The sequence below is a fragment of the Acanthochromis polyacanthus genome, chromosome 21 (assembly GCF_021347895.1).
Source record: "Acanthochromis polyacanthus isolate Apoly-LR-REF ecotype Palm Island chromosome 21, KAUST_Apoly_ChrSc, whole genome shotgun sequence".
In the NCBI taxonomy this organism is placed as follows: Eukaryota; Metazoa; Chordata; class Actinopteri; family Pomacentridae; genus Acanthochromis; species Acanthochromis polyacanthus.
The window spans coordinates 14,680,262-14,700,663 of record NC_067133.1 but is presented as its reverse complement, the minus strand read 5'-3'; the positions used below and the strand labels follow the sequence as shown (position 1 = coordinate 14,700,663).

General features: G+C 40.7%; 1 protein-coding gene across 5 annotated transcripts in view; it reads right to left on the bottom strand.

Moving 5' to 3' along the window:
* Positions 1–20,402, bottom strand: part of LOC110948477 (RNA binding protein fox-1 homolog 3-like) — a 550,111-nt gene that overhangs the window by 390,073 nt on the left and 139,636 nt on the right. For all 5 annotated transcript variants that reach the window (XM_051941123.1, XM_051941117.1, XM_051941119.1 and 2 more), the window contains exon 7: positions 19,803–20,265. The gene's annotated coding sequence lies outside the window, so the exon portion shown is untranslated. The remainder of the gene's footprint in view (positions 1–19,802; positions 20,266–20,402) is intronic.

Sequence of the window (20,402 nt, the reverse complement as noted above, 5' to 3'; positions counted from 1 at the left end):
TTTAAAAATGTTTCACACACAATTACGCTCTCTTATGTACAGTGCCTTGTGAAAGTATTCGGCCCCCTTGAACTTTTCAACCTTTCGCCACATTTCAGGCTTCAAACATAAAGATATAAAATTTTAATTTTTGTCAAGAATCAACAACAAGTGGGACACAATCGTGAAGTGGAATGAAATTTATTGGATATTTTAGACTTTTTTAACAAATAAAAACCTGAAAAGTGGGGCGTGCAATATTATTCGGCCCCCTTGCATTAATACTTTGTAGCGCCATCTTTTGCTGCAATTACAGCTGCAAGTCACTTGGGGTATGTCTCTATCAGTTTTGCACATGGAGAGACTGAAATTCTTGCCCATTCTTCCTTGCAAAACAGCTCAAGCTCAGTGAGGTTGGATGGAGAGCGTTTGTGAACAGCAGTCTTCAGCTCTGCCCACAGATTCTCGATTGGATTCAGGTCTGGACTTTGACTTGGCCATTCTAACACCTGGATACGTTTATTTGTGAACCATTCCATTGTAGATTTGGCTTTATGTTTTGGATCATTGTCCTGTTGGAAGATAAATCTCCGTCCCAGTCTCAGGTCTTTTGCAGACTCCAACAGGTTTTCTTCCAGAATGCTCCTGTATTTGGCTCCATTCATCTTCCCATCAATTTTAACCATCTTCCCTGTCCCTGCTGAAGAAAAGCAGGCCCAAACCATGAGGCTGCCACCACCATGTTTGACAGTGGGGATGGTGTGTTCAGGGTGATGAGCTGCGTTGCTTTTACGCCAAACATATCGTTTTGCATTGTGGCCAAAAAGTTCCATTTTGGTTTCATCTGACCAGAGCACCTTCTTCCACATGTTTGGTGTGTCTCCCAGGTGGCTTGTGGCAAACTTCAAACGAGACTTTTTATGGATATCTTTGAGAAATGGCTTTCTTCTTGCCACTCTTCCATAAAGGCCAGATTTGTGCAGTGTACGACTGATTGTTGTCCTATGGACAGACTCTCCCACCTCAGCTGTAGATCTCTGCAGTTCATCCAGAGTGATCATGGGCCTCCTGGCTGCATCTCTGATCAGTCTTCTCCTTGTTGGAGGTGAAAGTTTAGAGGGACGGCCGGGTCTTGGTAGATTTGCAGTGGTCTGATACTCCTTCCATTTCAATATGATTGCTTGCACAGTGCTCCTTGAGATGTTTAAAGCTTAGGAAATCTTTTTGTATCCAAATCCGGCTTTAAACTTCTCCACAACAGTATCTTGGACCTGCCTGGTGTGTTCCTTGGTCTTCATGATGCTCTCTGCACTTTAAACAGAACCCTGAGACTATCACAGAGCAGGTGCATTTATACGGAGACTTGATTACACACAGGTGGATTCTATTTATCATCATCAGTCATTTAGGACAACATTGGATCATTCAGAGATCCTCACTGAACTTGTGGAGTGAGTTTGCTGCACTGAAAGTAAAGGGGCCGAATAATATTGCACACCCCACTTTTCAGGTTTTTTATTTGTTAAAAAAGTCTAAAATATCCAATAAATTTCGTTCCACTTCACGATTGTGTCCCAATTGTTGTTGATTCTTGACAAAAAAATAAAATTTTATATCTTTATGTTTGAAGCCTGAAATGTGGCGAAAGGTTGAAAAGTTCAAGGGGGCCGAATATTTTCACAAGGCACTGTAACTTCAGGCTTTTGCATAGAAAGTCTCCATCATGAAGCTGTCATTCATTTAATAGAGACAACTGCCAAGATAAAAGTTTTCTGTTTTTTTTTTATATTTCACGTTCATTTTTTTTGATGTGTCAGACTGTGTTTTTTTCAAACTAATACTATTTCAGTGCAACACAGGGAGCCAGGGCCATGTCAAACTGCTTAGTTTTGAAGTGGTTTACTCTCACAATCCAGTGCCTTCAACAGGGCTGACCCAAAGCATTAATTTTTAATTCACAAAATAGGTTTGAAGAATTGATGGCTGTGTAACAGGTCTGAAAAGTAAAAGTGCCATATTTTGACAAGTGCATTGTGTAATATGCTTTTGGACAGCTCCAGTTAACTGCGAAAATAAATCTGGGTCACGCTCGACATAACAGCATGCATCAGTTTTCACTGTTCGATTCATCGGTTCCTGTTGTGCTCATAAAACTTCAGATAAAGTGACTGAAACACGGTGACTAACAAGTGTGACCGTTGAGTCTGAGGTATGTTCAAGGCAGCGAGAAATTACATAACCTAAACGTGAACTTGCTGCCATCTCACATCCTCAGCGTGGAATCTAGTACAGACTGTGTCTTTCTACCCACAGGCATCTTTCATACTGTACATGTAAGCTTTGTTGTTGCCTTCTACTACATTTGTACAACTTTTCTACTTTCATTTTCAGTGCTAAAGATAGCTGTTAGCAGTACAGGTTTGAATGGAAAATACAACAACATAAACAGTAATTGTTACTGATGCTAAAGTTAAGATGAAGTCTGTCCAAACTGCAGGTAAAATTTGATAGGTGTCCAGATTACAGCAGCATTTAAATGAATATATTTCTAAGTAAAGGTTCTAACAACATGTAGGAATGGATTATTGGCAAGCTAGTGGAATTACAGTTATTAGTAACTGACGCTACTGACTTTTATGAAGTGTTTTGCTGTGCAGCCTCAAGCTGTATTTATATTTCAAGTCAATGGAAAGAAGAGTCATTCTGATCGGAAATCTTATCTCATGCTGAAGAATAACAGCTTTCTATGAATGCAGATAAACAAAATGGCTGTGTAGCATGTGCTGAATGATGACTGTTCCTCCTGTGTTCCTCTCAGAGTCTATATAAAAGATGAAGGTAGCATCGTGTTCTGAAAAATGAAGCCAAAGCAGAAGTGCTTTAAGTCTGCATTCTCCTTAACAAACAGCAGGGGGGGACTTTTCTGGTTGCAAAAGAAATCGTATTGTAAAGAAGTCTATGAGAAAAGGACCCTACTTTACCCTTGATTCAATACCTCAGTAAATATTTTCTTTATGAGCTCATCGACTTAATCGGTAGTTTCAAAGGTCTTTCAACACGGCATGCTGTTCATTTTGCAATAAAATTATTTTGCCCCTATAATCAATGAATATTGGTAATAAAAAATCATGATCTCAATATTGATAATATAATCAAGAATAACCATGACTGACATTTTGGCTCTAAGTGGCAGCCCGAAGAAGCACCGATAAATACTGGTCCACGTTGTGAGCCACAGGAACCAAGTGTCATGTTACTCCCTTGGCTGTGACATATTACATCATTTCAGTACTGTCTCAAATATGAGTAAACAAAGAAGGGGGAAAGTGACACACAAACAGGTAATTAAAGCTTGCTGAATTTTTTTATAACATGTCGGAAACAAAGATGAATAAAGAAGGTCTTAGTTCTTCCTTGTGCTCCAACATTGGAAATTTTTTCTAACTTCATCTTGAGTGCCACAAACAGATCATACTGGTCACATGCATTCATCACCACCAACTAGAAATATACACCTAAAGCATTCTTGAAACCAATTTCAGGCTTTACGATTATGCCCAAATTCTTGTCATTTATGCAGTAATTCAGAGAGGCACTTATATTCAAATCCAAATGGAAGGAGCTGATTTAATATTAATGGTACAAGACAGACAGAGGAAACATACTGACTCAGGAGGAGACCTGAATCTTTCCTGTCAGACACTGTGGAGGTGTTACAATAAACATCTACGACTAAACTCATAAGAGCCATTTCATATTCTTTTCATAAATTCAACACTTAGTTAGAGCAGCTCTTAGTGTATTTCTGAACCTATTGACAACAACATCACGATTCTATTTGGAGTTCTAAGGTAAGGTTCATGTTATGCATTGAAGACTCCCACCTCGTGGAGAACAGTTTCAGGAGAGGTGGTGTTAAATGCAAGTCTGTGAGGAGAAGTGACACCTGTGCTGTCCTTACAAAAGCAAAAGTCACCGCCATGGCCGCTACTGTCATGCCCAGTGCACCTAACAAACAGCATAAGAGACAGCAAAGCAGAATGCTGAGCCTGAATACACACATTCAAACCAATTTTACATTGCACATCTGAACACACACCATCAAATCTTGACTACAGCGTCTGAACACTCTTCTCGTCTCTTCATAACAATCTGAAATCTGCTTCTGACTCTTAACGCACCCATTGGGGTAACAACACTGAAATTACTTCTTCCACTGATTGTATTCAAGACTCAGACTCAAATAAACACGCTTGATGCTCAAGTGTGGATTATTTTATCTCTGTCTAGAAAGCAGTAGCAATGAAAAGTCATAACACTGCAGTCTGTCGATTGTTTTGAGGACATTTGAGGAAAGGTTTTTCTATTCGATGCTTACCAGAGAGGTAGAAAAGAAGGTGTGCCCTCATTAAAACGATCTATACACTCAAAATCCCTTTCACATTTTCAGCTGGCTTAAGGGTCTTCCTTTAAGCAATTAATTCATATGATGGACCTCACACGCTATTTCAGGGACTCAGCATTTAACTGATTCAATTAGGTGATAGCAAAGATCAGGTCAGAAACATGTAGTGCAATCTCACAAAATGTTAACCAACAACATATTTTTAATTAGTTGTCTTGCTAAATTTGCCCTTGGAATATAATAACTGTCATGGCTAGTTCAACAGAAATTCAAGACACCGAATCTGTCTTATCTTTCTAAAAATACAGATTCTGCATGTTCTCCACCCACTATCAATGTTTTTGACAAAACAAATTACTCACAATCATGTCTTTGTACACAACAAACTTATTGTCATCTAATTTAGGCAATATTGCTGATTATTAATCATTTCTAATCATCTTTAATAATAAAGAAGAGCAGTAAAAAGGCTTAATTTAAAATTAACCACATTACTTTGAATGTAAATACTTCAACTTATTTATCAAGATACCCAGGTGGTCATTTTAAAGTCAACCAAACAATGAAAATTAGACAACATAAGAAATTCACATATATACATACATGTCGAAAAATAATGATGAACAAGAGAATGATCTCACCTCTCAACTAAATAAAGAAAGCAAGGGCAACCAGGACAACAATGGAAGCACGCTTGGGGTTTCTTTACGCAATCAAATTTTAACATTTTAATGCCCAGCCCTATGGTACCTACAAAAAAATGAGGCATAGCTCAAAATCCCAAGGTATGAAATCTAGCAAAATACACCTTAAGCTGCAAATAAACAACCTCTTTGTCTAAGATTCAGAAGTGTGCTTTCACGACACACTAAATTCTCATCAAATTCATTTTACTGAGATAAAAGACTCATAGTTGCTGTTGCTAGATACTGCCAGGATTAAAAAGGCAATTGATCTAATTTTTGTTTTAAAAACAGGAATCCACCATCATTTATTGCATCAGCTGGACCATGAAGGGAGGGGAAAAGTTCATGCTACAAATTGCAGCCCATTAGATGTTCTTATAGTTTGCAATGTGAAAGAAACAAACACACCTGCTCCTTTAACAAGACTTTCCAATAAGGTAGAAGCATCTGTGTTTATGCAGTGTGAGAAATATTATGATTAATTGGGGAGCTGACGTGTTGAATTCCTCCAGCATTAATCGAGGCTCTGAAATCTCTGATATTAGCTTCGCAAGAATCATTGTTAATTCCCATGAATCCATTACTGTTCCATGTGCAACTAAAAATAGAGTCCTGATAAATCAATGGGGACACTCGAGAGTGAAGACGGGGGTTGGTGCTGCTTCCTTCTGAAGCTTCTCTTTTCAGTACAGCATAATGCCCTTGCCTTTCATCAATAATTATTCTACATAATTCACTCACAGATTTCTATGTTACAACCAGTGGGGGTGGAGAACAACAGACCTTGAACAGAACGCTTCAGCCCAATCCTTCCTAAATGAATGGGCATTCCTCGCATTTGGGCTTTGTCGAGGCCATTTGATAGTGCACAAAACAGCTTTTCTTTTCCACTTGCACCATCCTTGACTTGAATATTTCTGTAACGACAGCAACCTTTTTCTTGTTTATGCCAACAATGACAGGTTTTTGCCAATTTTCCTCCATCTATCTATGTTGAGAGGAAGCCTAATCCATTTGAAATGGCACGGCAATCTTCTGTACTGATTGCATTCGTCACAGCTCAGCAAGTGTGCTACCTTGTGTGGAGACAGTGCCCCCCGGACCTGCCCTCTTCTCTTCTGCACAGAAAGGCCTCGCAGGCAATGGGCATTGCATGGCCTCACTCATGCACCGGGTGCAAGGGCAGACAGGTTCATCTGCACACAATCACAACCAACGGCCGCATCCCATTCCAATTGCATTTCCGCTCACGGGAGAAAGATCCCGTGGTGCATATTACTGTGGCTGAGACAAATTTAGCTGAAATGGAAGGGGAGATGGAAAAGGCTCACCTCTTACACTAATCTGAGCAAACGACACAGTGCCGGCTTCCTACAACAACAACTCCATGGAAAAATGGTTTTTAGATGACAGAGCTGCCCTGCCTGTCTCTGACAGAAGACAGTGAATTAATTAAGGTAATAAATTGCACATGTCATCTCTGTCATCTTTTCAATCTTCTTCTAATGAGGTGGAACACGTGCATGGGTGTGTTTCTGAGTAAAAGTTGTCTTGGCTAAAGATGATGTTCTTTAAAAAGGATATGTTCAACATTGAAAACTGAGTGATACTCAATGCTGACTGATATTTAATATATGCCATGTATACATTCATGCTTCCCGTTCCTGTGTGGATACACAGACAGACATGAATGTAAATTAAGCTGAGAAGAAGGAATGAGAGCGAGAGACAGAGTGAGAGACTCAGAAGTCTGCATATCTGATAGCAAAGCGCCCTGATTAGAATTTTGTCATGCCACAATTTACAAATTAAAATGAATTAGATCTTCCATGCCCTGACCTCCATTAAAAACACTTCATTGTTGATGAGCCATGATAGCATCTGCTATTGATTGGAGGAGCATCAGTATGGCCAATCCTGTCTCTTCACGAAGAGGTCATCCAAAGCAATTTAGGCATATTGAGAGATTGATCAGGGCTACGGAGCTGCCACTTGGGCGCACTCAAAGCATAAAAGTCTGAGGTGTGACGCAGCCACTCCCTGCTACTCTGTGGGGGGAGAGTCTCAAATCTAAATGCTAATGGTTTCTTTAAGAGCCTGGCTGCCCTTTAACCACTACAGTCAGACATGAAGGATGGCTCTCAGTGTTTCGACAGCTCAGTCTTGTTTTGACTCCCCCTCCAGCCTCCTCCAACACCACCAACAGCAAGAATCCATTCTCTGGATTCGACACTGAAAAAGAGGAAAATAACTGTGCACCTGGAACAGTAATACAGAAGGTTTTGTTCGATGCATTACCAATGTACCTGGTTGCAGCCTGATGCTAAATTCTACCTCAACCAGAGAGGACCCTGACAGAAAATTACTCTTACTTCACATTTTCTACACATTTCCTGGTACTAATAAAATACAGTTAAATACTTGATGTTTTGTATTAAAAAGTGAGAATGTATTTTTGAAGCCCTGAAATTCCAAAAAGTCCTTGTGTATACCAAGCTGAATTTAAAATCTCAATATTCAAATTCAAGAAACTTCATAGCCATTGAATGCTGGCCACATACAGAGAAGCTTGGCCAAACACTTCTTTAATGGCTAACCATTTCAAAATCTGCAGAATTATAATTTTACTTTAGTTTATGTTATTACAAATGAAGACAGGCCCTCACAAAACGGTTACTGGTACAACTTTGCTAATAGAGAGCCGCTATCTGTAGACAATTAGTGGTTTAAAAGAATGTCATGGAAAAGGAAGAGCATGGGAGTGAAGAATGGATCCTTTTACTGCCTCACGTGGAGATTGTGCGCTGTTTGTTGTGTGTTGTGTTGACTGTTTTCTCATTTAAGAAGGTTTCAAACAGACCATGATCTTAAAACCAGCAGAAGATGACAACACTGTTCCAAATAGCAGTATTCTGTATGCATCATGCTACAGCACTACTACGTTACAGAAATCTTGTAGGAATTGAGTGGTTTTGTCTACTATGCAATCATACAGCTAGTCGAAGTCAGCAAAGGATAATACTTAGAGTTTCTCAAGCATGGGCAGCCAGTGAAGGTTCAGATATGTCATGAGGGACCGTGAAAACCTGACCAACGAGCCTTCAATGCACACATACTGAAAACTGCAGAGACTGATTTGCATTTTCAATCTCACTTTTCTTGTTTAACCTCCATCTTAACCAGCACTCTTACTAATGCAGTACCTGTTGGAAGTACATTAAAGTGGCACTGTGCTACTTTATCATACATATGTCTGTTGTGCCTGAATTCACAACATTGTGTGCTTCACCATGGTAACAGGGATCAGAAGGCAAAGGTCACACAAAGCGTTGGTAGCGGTGTCGCGTGGCAAGGGCAGGGTGGGGGCGGAAAAACCTCCACATGGGCCTTTTTCCATACACTGAGCACGCTCATCATCTCCTGTCCTCCAGCACCACCTGCAAGGTTAGCGAGAGTCAATAAGCCTTCCGCAAAGGTTAAGGAGACCTATAAGAAAGATATTATGCAAACCATGATCTCTCCAGATCCAGAAGAACCACAAATAGAGTGCCATAACTGTCTTTGTTCATTTTCCATCTGAAAGTGAATCACAGAAAGGTGCTGTTTTCCTGTATAACTGTCTCATGAATTCAATATGAGCCATCTATACACTCTGACATGAAGTTCTTTGTGAATATAAAAAATGAGAGATGGCAAATCAACTGGCTTCAACTGACAGTTACAAAGAACAATTATTTGAAGACATCTCCAAGGAAATCAGGAGTGTTCTTTAGACTTTACAATTCCTTTATCATTAACCAGTGGCTCATTGGTTACTCCATCTGGTACTGATAGCTCTGACTTTAAAACTACCTTTGATTCATTTTTAATTCATCACGCAAGGAGAAGATGCAGTTACATGGGCTAAATTTGTGTTTTGTGTTTGGCAGTGACAAAAAGATGAAAACAAAGAATCTGTTTACCAGAGAAAATACTTAAACAGGATACTTAGCACTGCAAGCGAGCACAATAACTTCACACACATTAAGTTGTTAGATTTTATTTTCAAAACCAAAGGATGTTGCTAGAGCACCAACATCTCTGACCAAAACAAATGGGCATATCAACAACACCTCCCCATTCTCCTCACTTTCATTTCCAAGAAGAAAAATTGTGTAAACAACAGTCAACTACACACTATCCACCATAACCAAAAGCCTACAATAGCACTGTAAAATAAATTTAACAATTGTAACAACTTGCTGTCATTTAAAATATTGCTATCTTCTCTTAACCTGTCTCTCTTTTGCTCTACTCCATATGCTCCAGTCCACTCCATGTGTGTCTGTTTCACCAGGAGTCTGTGGCATAGCAGAGACACAACAGAGAAAACAGACACATATGGAGTGGATTGAAACAGACACAGTGGAAAGAAGGAGAAACAGAGGAGACCAGCAAAACAGCAGACTAGCCTCTCATGCCACAGCTATGAGGGACAGATATATTTTCATTTTTAAAACACATAACTTTAGCTATGTTTACACCTTCTGTGCATACTATTTCAGCATTTAAGGACCCAGAAAGTAACAACTGTCAATGCTGCTGAGCTAGTGTAAGTCTGAAAACTCCAGGTTTGCATTTTAGTCTAGACAGGTAGAAAACAAGACATTTCAAAATGATGACATAGACACCTAAACTGCCCCAGTGTCCCTCTCTGATTCAACACATCCTGTCACAGAAAATTTTCCAGAGGAAAACAAACACATTGGGCTTGACAAATAAAGGGGGGTAGTTTAACATGCATAATGAGTTGCAGGTGCTGCTGAAAGTGTTGTCTATGTTAGCAGCTGTTGTGTGTGAGAGGGCTAACAATTTCAAAGGGACGGATACACATGCACTAATGTACACTAACATTACTGGCTTTAGCAGCAATCGAAACACAGAATAGAGAAGTTGGGATTAAAATACAGACAGAGAGAAAGTGTGACTTCATTCTCTGCCAAGGATACAATTACTCTGCTATATCTTTACTTACTAATAGTTGTTTGCTATTATTGTATTATTAAATTCTACTAAAAAGAAATCATACATATAGAACCTTGAAAGATCCTTGCCTGCTGTGTTATTTGTATAAACAGAGAGGTTGACTAATATGAGTGTCCTTCAGCTGAGATTTACTGTCCAGTAAGTGTCACAGAATTAATTAACAAATTCTAAGAATGCAAATCATATTCTCAGTGAAGATGATGATTAGAAATACCGCTCAGGAAACTGTCAAAAACAACAGAAGTCAAACCAAATTCAGATCCAGAATCTAATACTTCATCCTCCTATCTTTAGTTAAGTGAACATATATTTTATAATTTTCTGTTTAGGTCATGCATGGTTCAGTTACAAAACTGAAGACAAACCTATGGAAAACTTATCACTACATGTCAAAAGCTCAGGCTTCAGTCAGCACAATGGTTGCATTGTGTTTCCTCTGGTACCTCTTCCAATTGATATCAGAACACTCACTCATAAACAGATGTCTGCTCTGTAGTCTTACCAAGGTTGTTCAGTGTCTTGTAGAAACTCCTCATTCACATATTTTGATTTGGGTACAAACATGTATAGATCGATTTTAGAATCTGAAGTTTTGAGAATGAGCTAAAGAAGTTAAATCTAACCACTAGTGTCTTTTCTTTCTTTCTTCTTCTTTTTTTGTAGTCTTGGGTGCTGGGGGGCAGCTTCCAGAAACTGGACGATCAAAACAGAGTGGAATCATTTGGATGGAAGCCCTAAAGAGACAGGAGGTGACTGAACTGATGGGCCACATCAAGGGATCAGGAGTGATTTGAACTATAAATCATGCAAATATATACCAGAAGAAGCCCAGAGTAAAAATCTGACCAGGAAATATGTATGATATGCCCCATTTCAAGCTGGCCAATTGACCGCAGAGGATTCATCTGCTACACAAGCTTACAAAACATTTGCTAAGGTTAGGACTATTCATCTTTGAAAACTTCCACATAGCTCTAATTAAAATAGTGTGGTCAACACTCAATCCAACAATTTCGACACCAAAACAATCTAGATATTAATTCAGTCTTTTAAATCTGTTTCACTAGCTCTGACAGGCTTGCTTTCTCGATTTGATTAAGGAAAATGTGGCTTAAGTAGGCTAAAGTTTCCTCTAGAGGACAGACGACGATGAGAACACCAGTGGTCCAAAAACATGCTGACTTGTATCTCCTTATAGCTAAACACTGTCTTCACTTAAACCGTCATTACAGGTTTTCAGATATCTATAAGCTCTCATTTTGATCCCTCAGATGTATCTCATGACCTGCTTGTTGCTACCATAGCTCAAGATGTGAACCACCATCCATTTTAAAGAAAGTGCAAATGTCAATTTGTCGAAACAGTCAAATAATGTGGACAACTGGGTTCAACAACTACAAATGTTAGACGTACAAAGCAAAGCTCAGTAATTCTATGAAATCTCAACAACCACATGGAATACAAAGATTTCTTGATTTTTTTTTCCACAGATTACACGTGTACTTGAGCGGCTGAGACACGGGAGGTAATCCAGGGAAACTTCTCGAGTGGAAAAGCTTTTTGGTATCCGTATGTCTATGATGGAATTATGTGTACCGAAATTAGAGTGCAAATTTGAATCAAACCTCTAAGCGAGATCTGTGGGTTCTTGGCAGTGAAGGGGGAACACAACAGGATTCTCGCACATATGCCATGCACATCCGCGAGAAGCTCAGCAGGCTGCCAACACCAAAGCGTTCATCACTCTCCTCCCACTCCTTTTCATAACACTGAACTGAAAAAAAAAATCACCACAGTACCAGAATGAGCCCAACCAATCAGTAGCAAGGATCAAAAAGCAGACGTTCAAGGAGAATGAAATGCCCCCATTGATTGGCCGCAGTGCTTTGGTCCCCCCTGCACAGTCCTCCAATCGATAGCTGAGAGATAAGCAGCCGTCAGCTACTGACATTGGTGATGTATAAGTACCGCGGCTGAACGGCGAGTGATGACTTCTTGCCGTCTTGGTAAAGACTCACCGGAGCAGCTTGGGCAAGCATGCCAAGGGCAGTCGAACCAGCCAACCAACATCTAGATCAAGATCCTAATCATCAAAATGGCCATCGGCTGTTAAACCAAGTCACCTTTTATTCATGGTAGTGGACTCCTCCGTAATCTGACCCTGTCCTTTAATTGGGTGACATCCCACCTGTGTACTGGCTAATCAGCTGGAGTTAAATCTTTGGAAGGTGAGAGTAAAGCGTAACATAGCAACAAGGATAAATTACCCGAAAAGGAACCACTGTTATCGCTCTGTTTGTTTTTCAAAAGACAATAATGAAATAAATAAATGAAAAAAAAAATGGTTCAGAGAAAATGAAATGATGGCGTGGCGGTGTTTTGTGAAATTGTGCTGTCAAACGTTTCTCCTTTCTAATTTCCTGGAGCGCAGATGATGGAGCATGTGTGCTGACAGCTGAATCAGATAAAAAAAGGGGGGAAAAAAAGACTTCTCTTTTTCTACCTCACGAGCATTTTTATGCGACATTTATAAATATAATAATAAAACAATTAGCCTGTGGCAAATGACAACTGACAGATACTATGACCTTGTGTGCACTGTAAATTTTTTAATATGGTCATTTATTAAAGTGTCAAGACTGTCAGGCACAGACGTAAATGCGGTGATTGAGGCACCAAAGAAAGGAACTAATGTTTATTTACCAGGACAATGTTATCTAAAGGGTGCTTAACTGTATTTAAATTAACTTGTAGCTCAAAAATCTATTCCATTTCCAACGACAGACTGACTTTTCAGTAACTGTTGAAGCTGTTACTGTGTTTAGAAACTTGCAAAGGTCTCAGAGCAAGCAGTCCTCTGTGTGTGTCTGTGTGCGTCTGTGTGTACGTTTGATGGGACCGTCCCAGCACAACTGTCACTTCGCTCCCCTGTTACAGGTGCTCCACACAGGGGAGCTGGCAGCTCTGACGGACGCCTCCTCCTAGGGATTTATGGGAAATGACAGCTCCCGCTAAATAAAGCCGAAGTGGTCGGGGAGGGGAAGACAACGGAAGTTCCAAACCACGATCGCACAGGGCTGACACTAGCTGAAATTTATTTCCTCTGCTCTGCCTGGCAGTTTGGTTGGAAATGTGCTATTCATACTTTTGGACCTGGAGATTGAGCGAGAGTGAGTGAGAAGGAGACAGGGGGAGAGAGAGCCCCACCCTTAATCTACTTCCTCTGTTTGGGGTAATGGTCTACGAGGTCTTTCTGCCAGCGAAAATCACATTTCTTACATGGCTGACTCTTGATGAATTATTTCACATTTCACTTACTTACCTTTTCAAAAGTTAATCTACATCAATAACGTTAAAGGAAAATTTCACAGCTACAAATGAACAGCTCCCCTTATTCAAACTCAAAAGGTGTGGAGCGTTTGGCTGCTTATAAAGTCCATTTCAAACTTCATCATTTAACCGTTTGACAGCATATCTGAATGCACACGGGCCAGGCCAGCGTTCTGATTTTCTACATATTTAAATATGGCCCATCTTTAATTGAGCAGAAACTGCTGTGGAGAACAGTGCTGAACTAATACTGAGGCAGAAATATCATTACGCTGATGGAAGCTGGGCTCTCTGACTTTTATTGGCAGCTTGTGAACTAAATGTGTGGTTCAATTCAGAGGCGGCCATAGCTGCACAGGCAAAGTAATCGACTTTGGGACAAAATGGTGTGGAAAATGACGTGTAGGCCTTCGCCTAAAGCCAACCTGGTGCAGGCAGAAATCTATCAGTCAGGTGCACACCAACATTGGCATTTTCACAAATGTGATTTAGTCGACGATACTGGAGAGCTGATGTGCCGGACCAGTGCTTTTGGTAAAAGAAAACTACCATTTCAAGCCATGCAATCTGCTGCTCCTGCTGCTGAAAATGTCTGCGCATTTGCTTCAGTTTGAACTCTGTTGTGTTCAGATGAAACAATGTTTTACATATGAAACCCTGCAGCGTACTGGAGCATATTTAGGTCAAAGTATCCTGAACCTTGTGAGCATTTGACTATGAATTTTAAATCTCTAACCTCATTCAAGTCATTTCTCTCGCAGCCTGTAGAAAATCAGCCCTTTGTTTTGAGATCAACACAAGATTCACTGCTGTTCCACACTACTGTGCTGTGAGTATTTTTGGCTCAGTGCTGCCAAAGTTTGGACACAGCCATTTATAATTCTCTTGCAAGGAAAGCAGCTTGCTTCTTTTTCCCAAACAGACTCCATGGGATACAGACTGGTCCATGCTGTCATGTGGTCTGCTTGCAGAATCACATTATTTTTTAAGCAGCACCAGCTTTAGCGAGCACCAAAGCCAAAAGGGCCTTGACCAGCAAAACCAGACATTAATCATCACAATAAGACACAATTAAACAGCAATTATGTAAAAGACCTTTTTGCTTTGGGAGTGTCTCAACTCTTACATCAGCTTCTAAACCTCAGATTCGGAGTGTCTCTCTCCCAGCAGCGAGCCTGGAGGAGCAACAGTCACACCCACACACTTGTGCACACACACATACACTTGCTGAGCCACAGAGCAGATCAAGTGTGCCTGGAGAGCTCTATAGAGAGGCCAGTTTTCCTCATTAGACCGCATGTGCACCACTCTCCAAAAAACCCCTCACTCTAATCACTGTCACCAGACCTCGGCTGAAAAACAGATAATTAATGTTGGGCCTTGCCTCAATCGGCTTCCATGCTAAACAGCTCTGTGTACATATGTGTGCGCATGTGTGTGGGTGTCTGCATGTTTGTCTATTTGGAGTCTGTCGATGTAGGAGGCCCTCTGGGGACTGTGGATGCTCAAGCCATCCACAACAACGATTTCTCTCCAGCTCGCATTAGCTCTCAGAAGAACAATTGCACACCAGATAATGCACAAATTTACAGAAGAAATACCCCACTGTATAACAAAAGCTGCTTGCTGCTTCCATTTCATTTCATCCCAGTTTCACTGATTCTGTAACGTCTCGCCCCCTTTTGCTCCACGACCGCCCTTTCATTTCCCCTTCACCCGTTTATTACACGGAATGGACTTCTTAATCGTATGCTTTGCAGAGCAGATTTATTTATGTTCTTTTTTCCTTCCTAAAGGCAGTTATTAATATCATAAATATTTGATGATACTTTGCGTGACCCTGGAGAGAATGACACGGAGAGGTATTGAAGGTTAATGCTGGGGGTACAGACTGATTAAATGGTGACTGAGCGGGAAAAACCCATGCAGGGCTGCTATAAACTTTCTAATAAATTGGACTAAATAAACACTGTTCGTGGCACAATTTAGCTACAGGACTTTAACAAGGTAATTTATAAAAACACATTTTTCTTCTTGCCCCTAAACCTCAAAACTGTTTTGGTTTGTTTGCCGTGGTTTTCAGATATCTGTCTCTGCGGTCACTGCCTCCAACTCCAAAACTATGGAGGTGAATGAAATTCCATGTGTGGTGCAGCATTTAAAAATGACATTTAAAAAACTCGAGAGCAATGCGTCTTCAGACAGAAAAATGTCAGTGTGAGACAGGATAATCAACAGACATCACTGGTGACAGTTTTCATTAATGCAGTTCACTAACTCAGTCAATTCAGAGAGAGTCAATGAGCAAACTATTTGGATAGTATAGATAGATAGCTATAGTCTAGGTAAATCTTTGAGCAAATGTGGCAAACATTCATCACGTCTAGAAATGTAAAATGTAAATGTTTTCTGGTTGTCCCACCTTCTGCTATCTCCGAAGATAGCAGCTCAGTATCTTTCAGTCAGTAAGACATTGCCATGGGATCTGAAAGACCAAATGATTAATCAACTAATCGTGAAAACAATCAACACGAGGAGTTGATTGATCGCCAGTCTGGCTCATTAAAAGATCTGATGTTAAGCTTTTTCTTTAATAGATTCTTCATCAAAAACATCATCTAAAAGTGCACAACTTTGGCTCTGACACAGCTGCCACTCTCCAGCAATAACTTTCCCAAAACACTGTTATGAGGAATGGATGCAACACTGAACAATAAATGTTTTCAAAATGCATCTTTTCTAAATAACTGTGTAAAATCTAGATAAACAAAGGCATGTCAACAAAATTTTGTGTTGGAATGCGTGTTTTTTAAACTGTGGCACCAAGATTTTCCTTTGTAAAGTTTTCATTTGTTTGTTTCATTTTGGCAAATTGGTTAACAGTCTCCTTGAATAATGATTGACTCTGAAAAACTACATCAGTGCACAAACTCACTGGTCACAAATACTGAAAATAACAATTATCCGCATCTTTTACATGGAGACTATCGCATCAGGAGAAAGAGCAAAAACAGGAAATCTTTTAAGACGCATTGTTGAGTTTTCAATGCTTTGAGCACCACAAACAAAATTCCATTTACCTCCACTGTACTGGGCTGGAGGCAGCAATCTCAGAGACAGATATCTCAAAATCCAGACAAATAAATCCACAACAGTCTCCATCGATAGACTGCAACTGCAGGAAAATGAGAAAATGCTTTATGAACTGGCTCTCACATCGTGTTGCCAGCTTAAAAGCAGTTCCGTGAGACAAATCTAATGTGTTTATTACACGTAGTTCTTCCCAAACCTTGCAATGAGAGTCATATGGTAATCCTGGTATATTTTGTCAGCAGCACTTTGCCCTGCAATTTTCTCACAAATGTTTTTTTTTTGTGTGTTTTTTTAAGGAGAGGCTATCCTTCCCAAGCTCACTCATCAAATCAATTCTGCTTTTTGGCTTTCCATCAACAGAAAAAAAAGCGTCTTCAATATTTGCTACACATGTCCTTCATCACTGAATTGTGGCATTCAGGAGTTTTTGAATAGGCTGTGTATTCTATTGTCTAAGAAGGCCAGCAAAAGCAAGCAGCCCCACAAAGCACCAATTACAGCATCAACTTTCATACTTGGCAACACAAGTAGCACTGCATTTGTGTCAACACTGGTAAACATATGACGGGTTCACAATTGTAATCAGGACAGTTAAAATGGTTACAAGTCGGCAAATTAGTAAATTCCGTTGCTCATTATTCTGGATGTGTAATTACTGGCAGCCAATATCCCAATGTGAGGTGGAAATTCAGTGAAAACACAGAGGAGGAGCTCAAACCCTCTCCTCCAGTAGACATAATTTAATCAGGGAACTATCTGATTAAAATATTTAGGCAGCTCGAGCATACAACATTTATTGACTCTCCAAATGTGCCTTTCTTTATACGTTCTGACACGGATGAATACCTAAACAACATGATTGGAAGCTGACATATATAATTTGACCTTGTCAGAAGCTGATCTTTTTCCCCCCACATTTCCTCGTGTATGCTGTGTAATTGAGCCTTCAGGGAGAATGGAAAGACTATCTGGCCCTCACTTTGTAAGGATCTGTATTGATGATCAGGACTGGTTACCAACTATCTAATCAATAAGTGCAGATACACAAGCAGATAGTAATAAATATGAGATGACAGTAACTTATCTTACCTTCACCAGCAGTTTAATAACTGCAAAGATCACAGACTTGCATTAATAGCACCTCTAGGGTAAATCCGTTGCACTGAAAGATATGCGTAATTAAATATGTTTCTTAGCATAAAAGACTATTAACTTCCTTTCAATATATTTCTCGACAATGAAATATACAAGGTGGAAAAGATACATTTAAATTGGTCAGTGACCAAGTCAGAAGCAGACAGGCTTTCTGCATTTAAATTGCATAAATTTCATATGAAAGCCACAGGCAAGTCCAAAATGAAAGTTGCATTAATTGAGAGAGTTTAAATTACTTTTTTGTGATGTAGCTTTTGTAATCTTCGCTTCTCCACAAATGTCACAGCCTTGACGGTGGTTATAGGAGGTCAGTGAAGCTGGAGTTTCTTCTGTAGGACACTAAATCAGTTTGCCGTTAAATTCTGAACTAATCACCTGTCTCCCTGTAAGCCTTGCATGGGGGGCAGGGGGCAACAGCAGAGGAGGAAAGGAAACATAATTGTCTTGTTTACCTTGATTTAACATTGTGTGTCTGTGTGTGTTAAACCACAAGGGTTCAGTAAATTCGCCAAGGCCAGACAGTGGAGGATGTCAGTCTCAGGCTTCTCATTCACTTTTGCTGACACATCGGCAACCAGAGGCTCGTTGGGTCTCCAGAGCCGCTGATGTATCGCTGCACATTTCGAACAGTCAAAATCAATCCCTCATTTAGAACCAGCAACTTGGAAAACAAACAATATCACGAGCAGCTAAACATGCCAGAAAATCATTAGAATTATAAATGAACAACACAGAAATAAAAAATGACAGTAAGTAGAACTACGAACAACTAAAAATAAGGTGTAATACAAATTCAATTTTAAATGAAATGGGAGCCGTGGTGCTTGTGATCCATGTTAAATCACATCATAAAAATGCAAATACTGTAGTTCTCACTCCAGGAGTTTAGAGTCCAACAACAAATCTAATATATTGAGGGATGTTTAACATATATATCTTTTCATTTTACACATCTGCTCATCAGATTGTCAAAGCAAGTGAGGCGTCACACAATATCCTGGGCTTCATAAATGTAATATAACTGGATTGCAATGGGCCAGTGCGATACAGCTGTGGCATTAGGGCCAATGGGAGCTCTTTAAATGAGAGAGCGGCTGTAAACACCACGTCTACTTTCTCGCCTCGCCAGCGTTAGTAGCGAAGCTGATGACAAGTGCCGAGCAGCCCTCTAGTGCCTTTAATACAGCGAGAGCATTCTCCAGGGGAAATGCAATCTGTGTCCTCTGTACAGATCCACTGTCTGCACTTCCCCGCATGTGAGCTGCTATCATATTATACTCCCCGCTCTCGAAATGGGAGAAGGAAATAGGAAATCGCCTCGGCCAGAGATGAACCAGGAACATAATCAAAAATAGTGTAGCGCAAACGGTGCAGATCAGCCCGGCATGCGGACCTCCCCTGGCTGAGCGCTAAACAATAAGCAGTGGGGATTGCTCGGGATTCTTGTGCCACTGAGAAGAAAGTACGCCCCTTTTTTCACCCCTCAGGCATCTATTGGCTTATAGCAGCTTATACGTTTAAGATGGGAGATAAGAACAGGGACGCTTCCCTCATGTGGCGATCTCGCATGCCTTTATTGCCAATAAAAAATAAAAAAGCAGAGCTGCACAGACAAAAGAAGCTCACAACATGAGGCGGAGTGTGTGAAACATTAATCACTTGACCTTGCATATTACTGGAGGTTTTTCATCTGAGACAAACAAAGAAAAATAATAAAAAAAACATGCACTGCTGACTTTTGGCAAACAGCTTAAAAGTGATTGAATTAATGCGATCAAAAATGTCACAAACGTATTGCAAAGTATGAATCACACTTTTGCTGGAGTGTTTTGGTCTGCGTGTCAAATACGGGACAAAGCCAGATGCAAAGAAAACACACGGCATATGTTAAAGAATACACAATTCTACACTTCTCTGATTGTTATTGTGCCTGCCTGGAAAAAAAACACAAAGACATTTGAGCAACGGCTGGACGGTGAGCATGGTTTTAGATCAGTGTGTGTAGAGTGAAGTCACTGTGTGTGTTTGAAGTAAATGTGCCGGACACGTGTGTGTGTTTGTGTGCAAGAGACAAAGTGTGTGTGACAGCGTTAAGCCTGAGTGAGAGGTGAAAGGACTGCTGTACTCACAGTTGTGCTCTTGTTTCCCTGTGGTCTGTCGGCGTGTCAGAGTTTCATCCTCTCAGCGTCTCTCCCTGGGCTGGGCTTCCTCTTCCTCTTCTGACCAAAAGGTGTGAGGAGGAGGAGGAGGAGGAGGAAGAGGAGGAGGAGGGGATGCACAGATTGAGTGCAAAGGAATGAAAACTAGAGAGAGAGAAAGAGAGAAAGAAGAGAAGGAGGAGGGAGTGCGAGCGAGCGAGCAAGTGAGGGAGAGAGAGAAAGGGAGCACGCTGTGGATGGAGGGAGGGCGAGCGGAGGCTTGCGATTGGACTGTCAGTCCGGGAGAGGGAGCGTCGGTCTCAGCGGTGTCAAGGCGGCGGGCTGCCTGCACCCCAGTCGGTCTGCCGGCGTCTCAGATTTAAACACCTCAAGAGTGGGTTGCGCAGATTCCTACGGCACACACGCTTGCTGGCTAGCTCACGACTCACACACTCTGCATCCACATCACACACACAGGGAGAGAGAGAGAGGAGGAGGAGGGAGGGTTGATAGAGTGAGGCAGACAGATTCAGAGGGCCGATGACAGCTTCAAGCTGAAGCTTCTCCTTGGCTCCTCATCAATGACAGGTA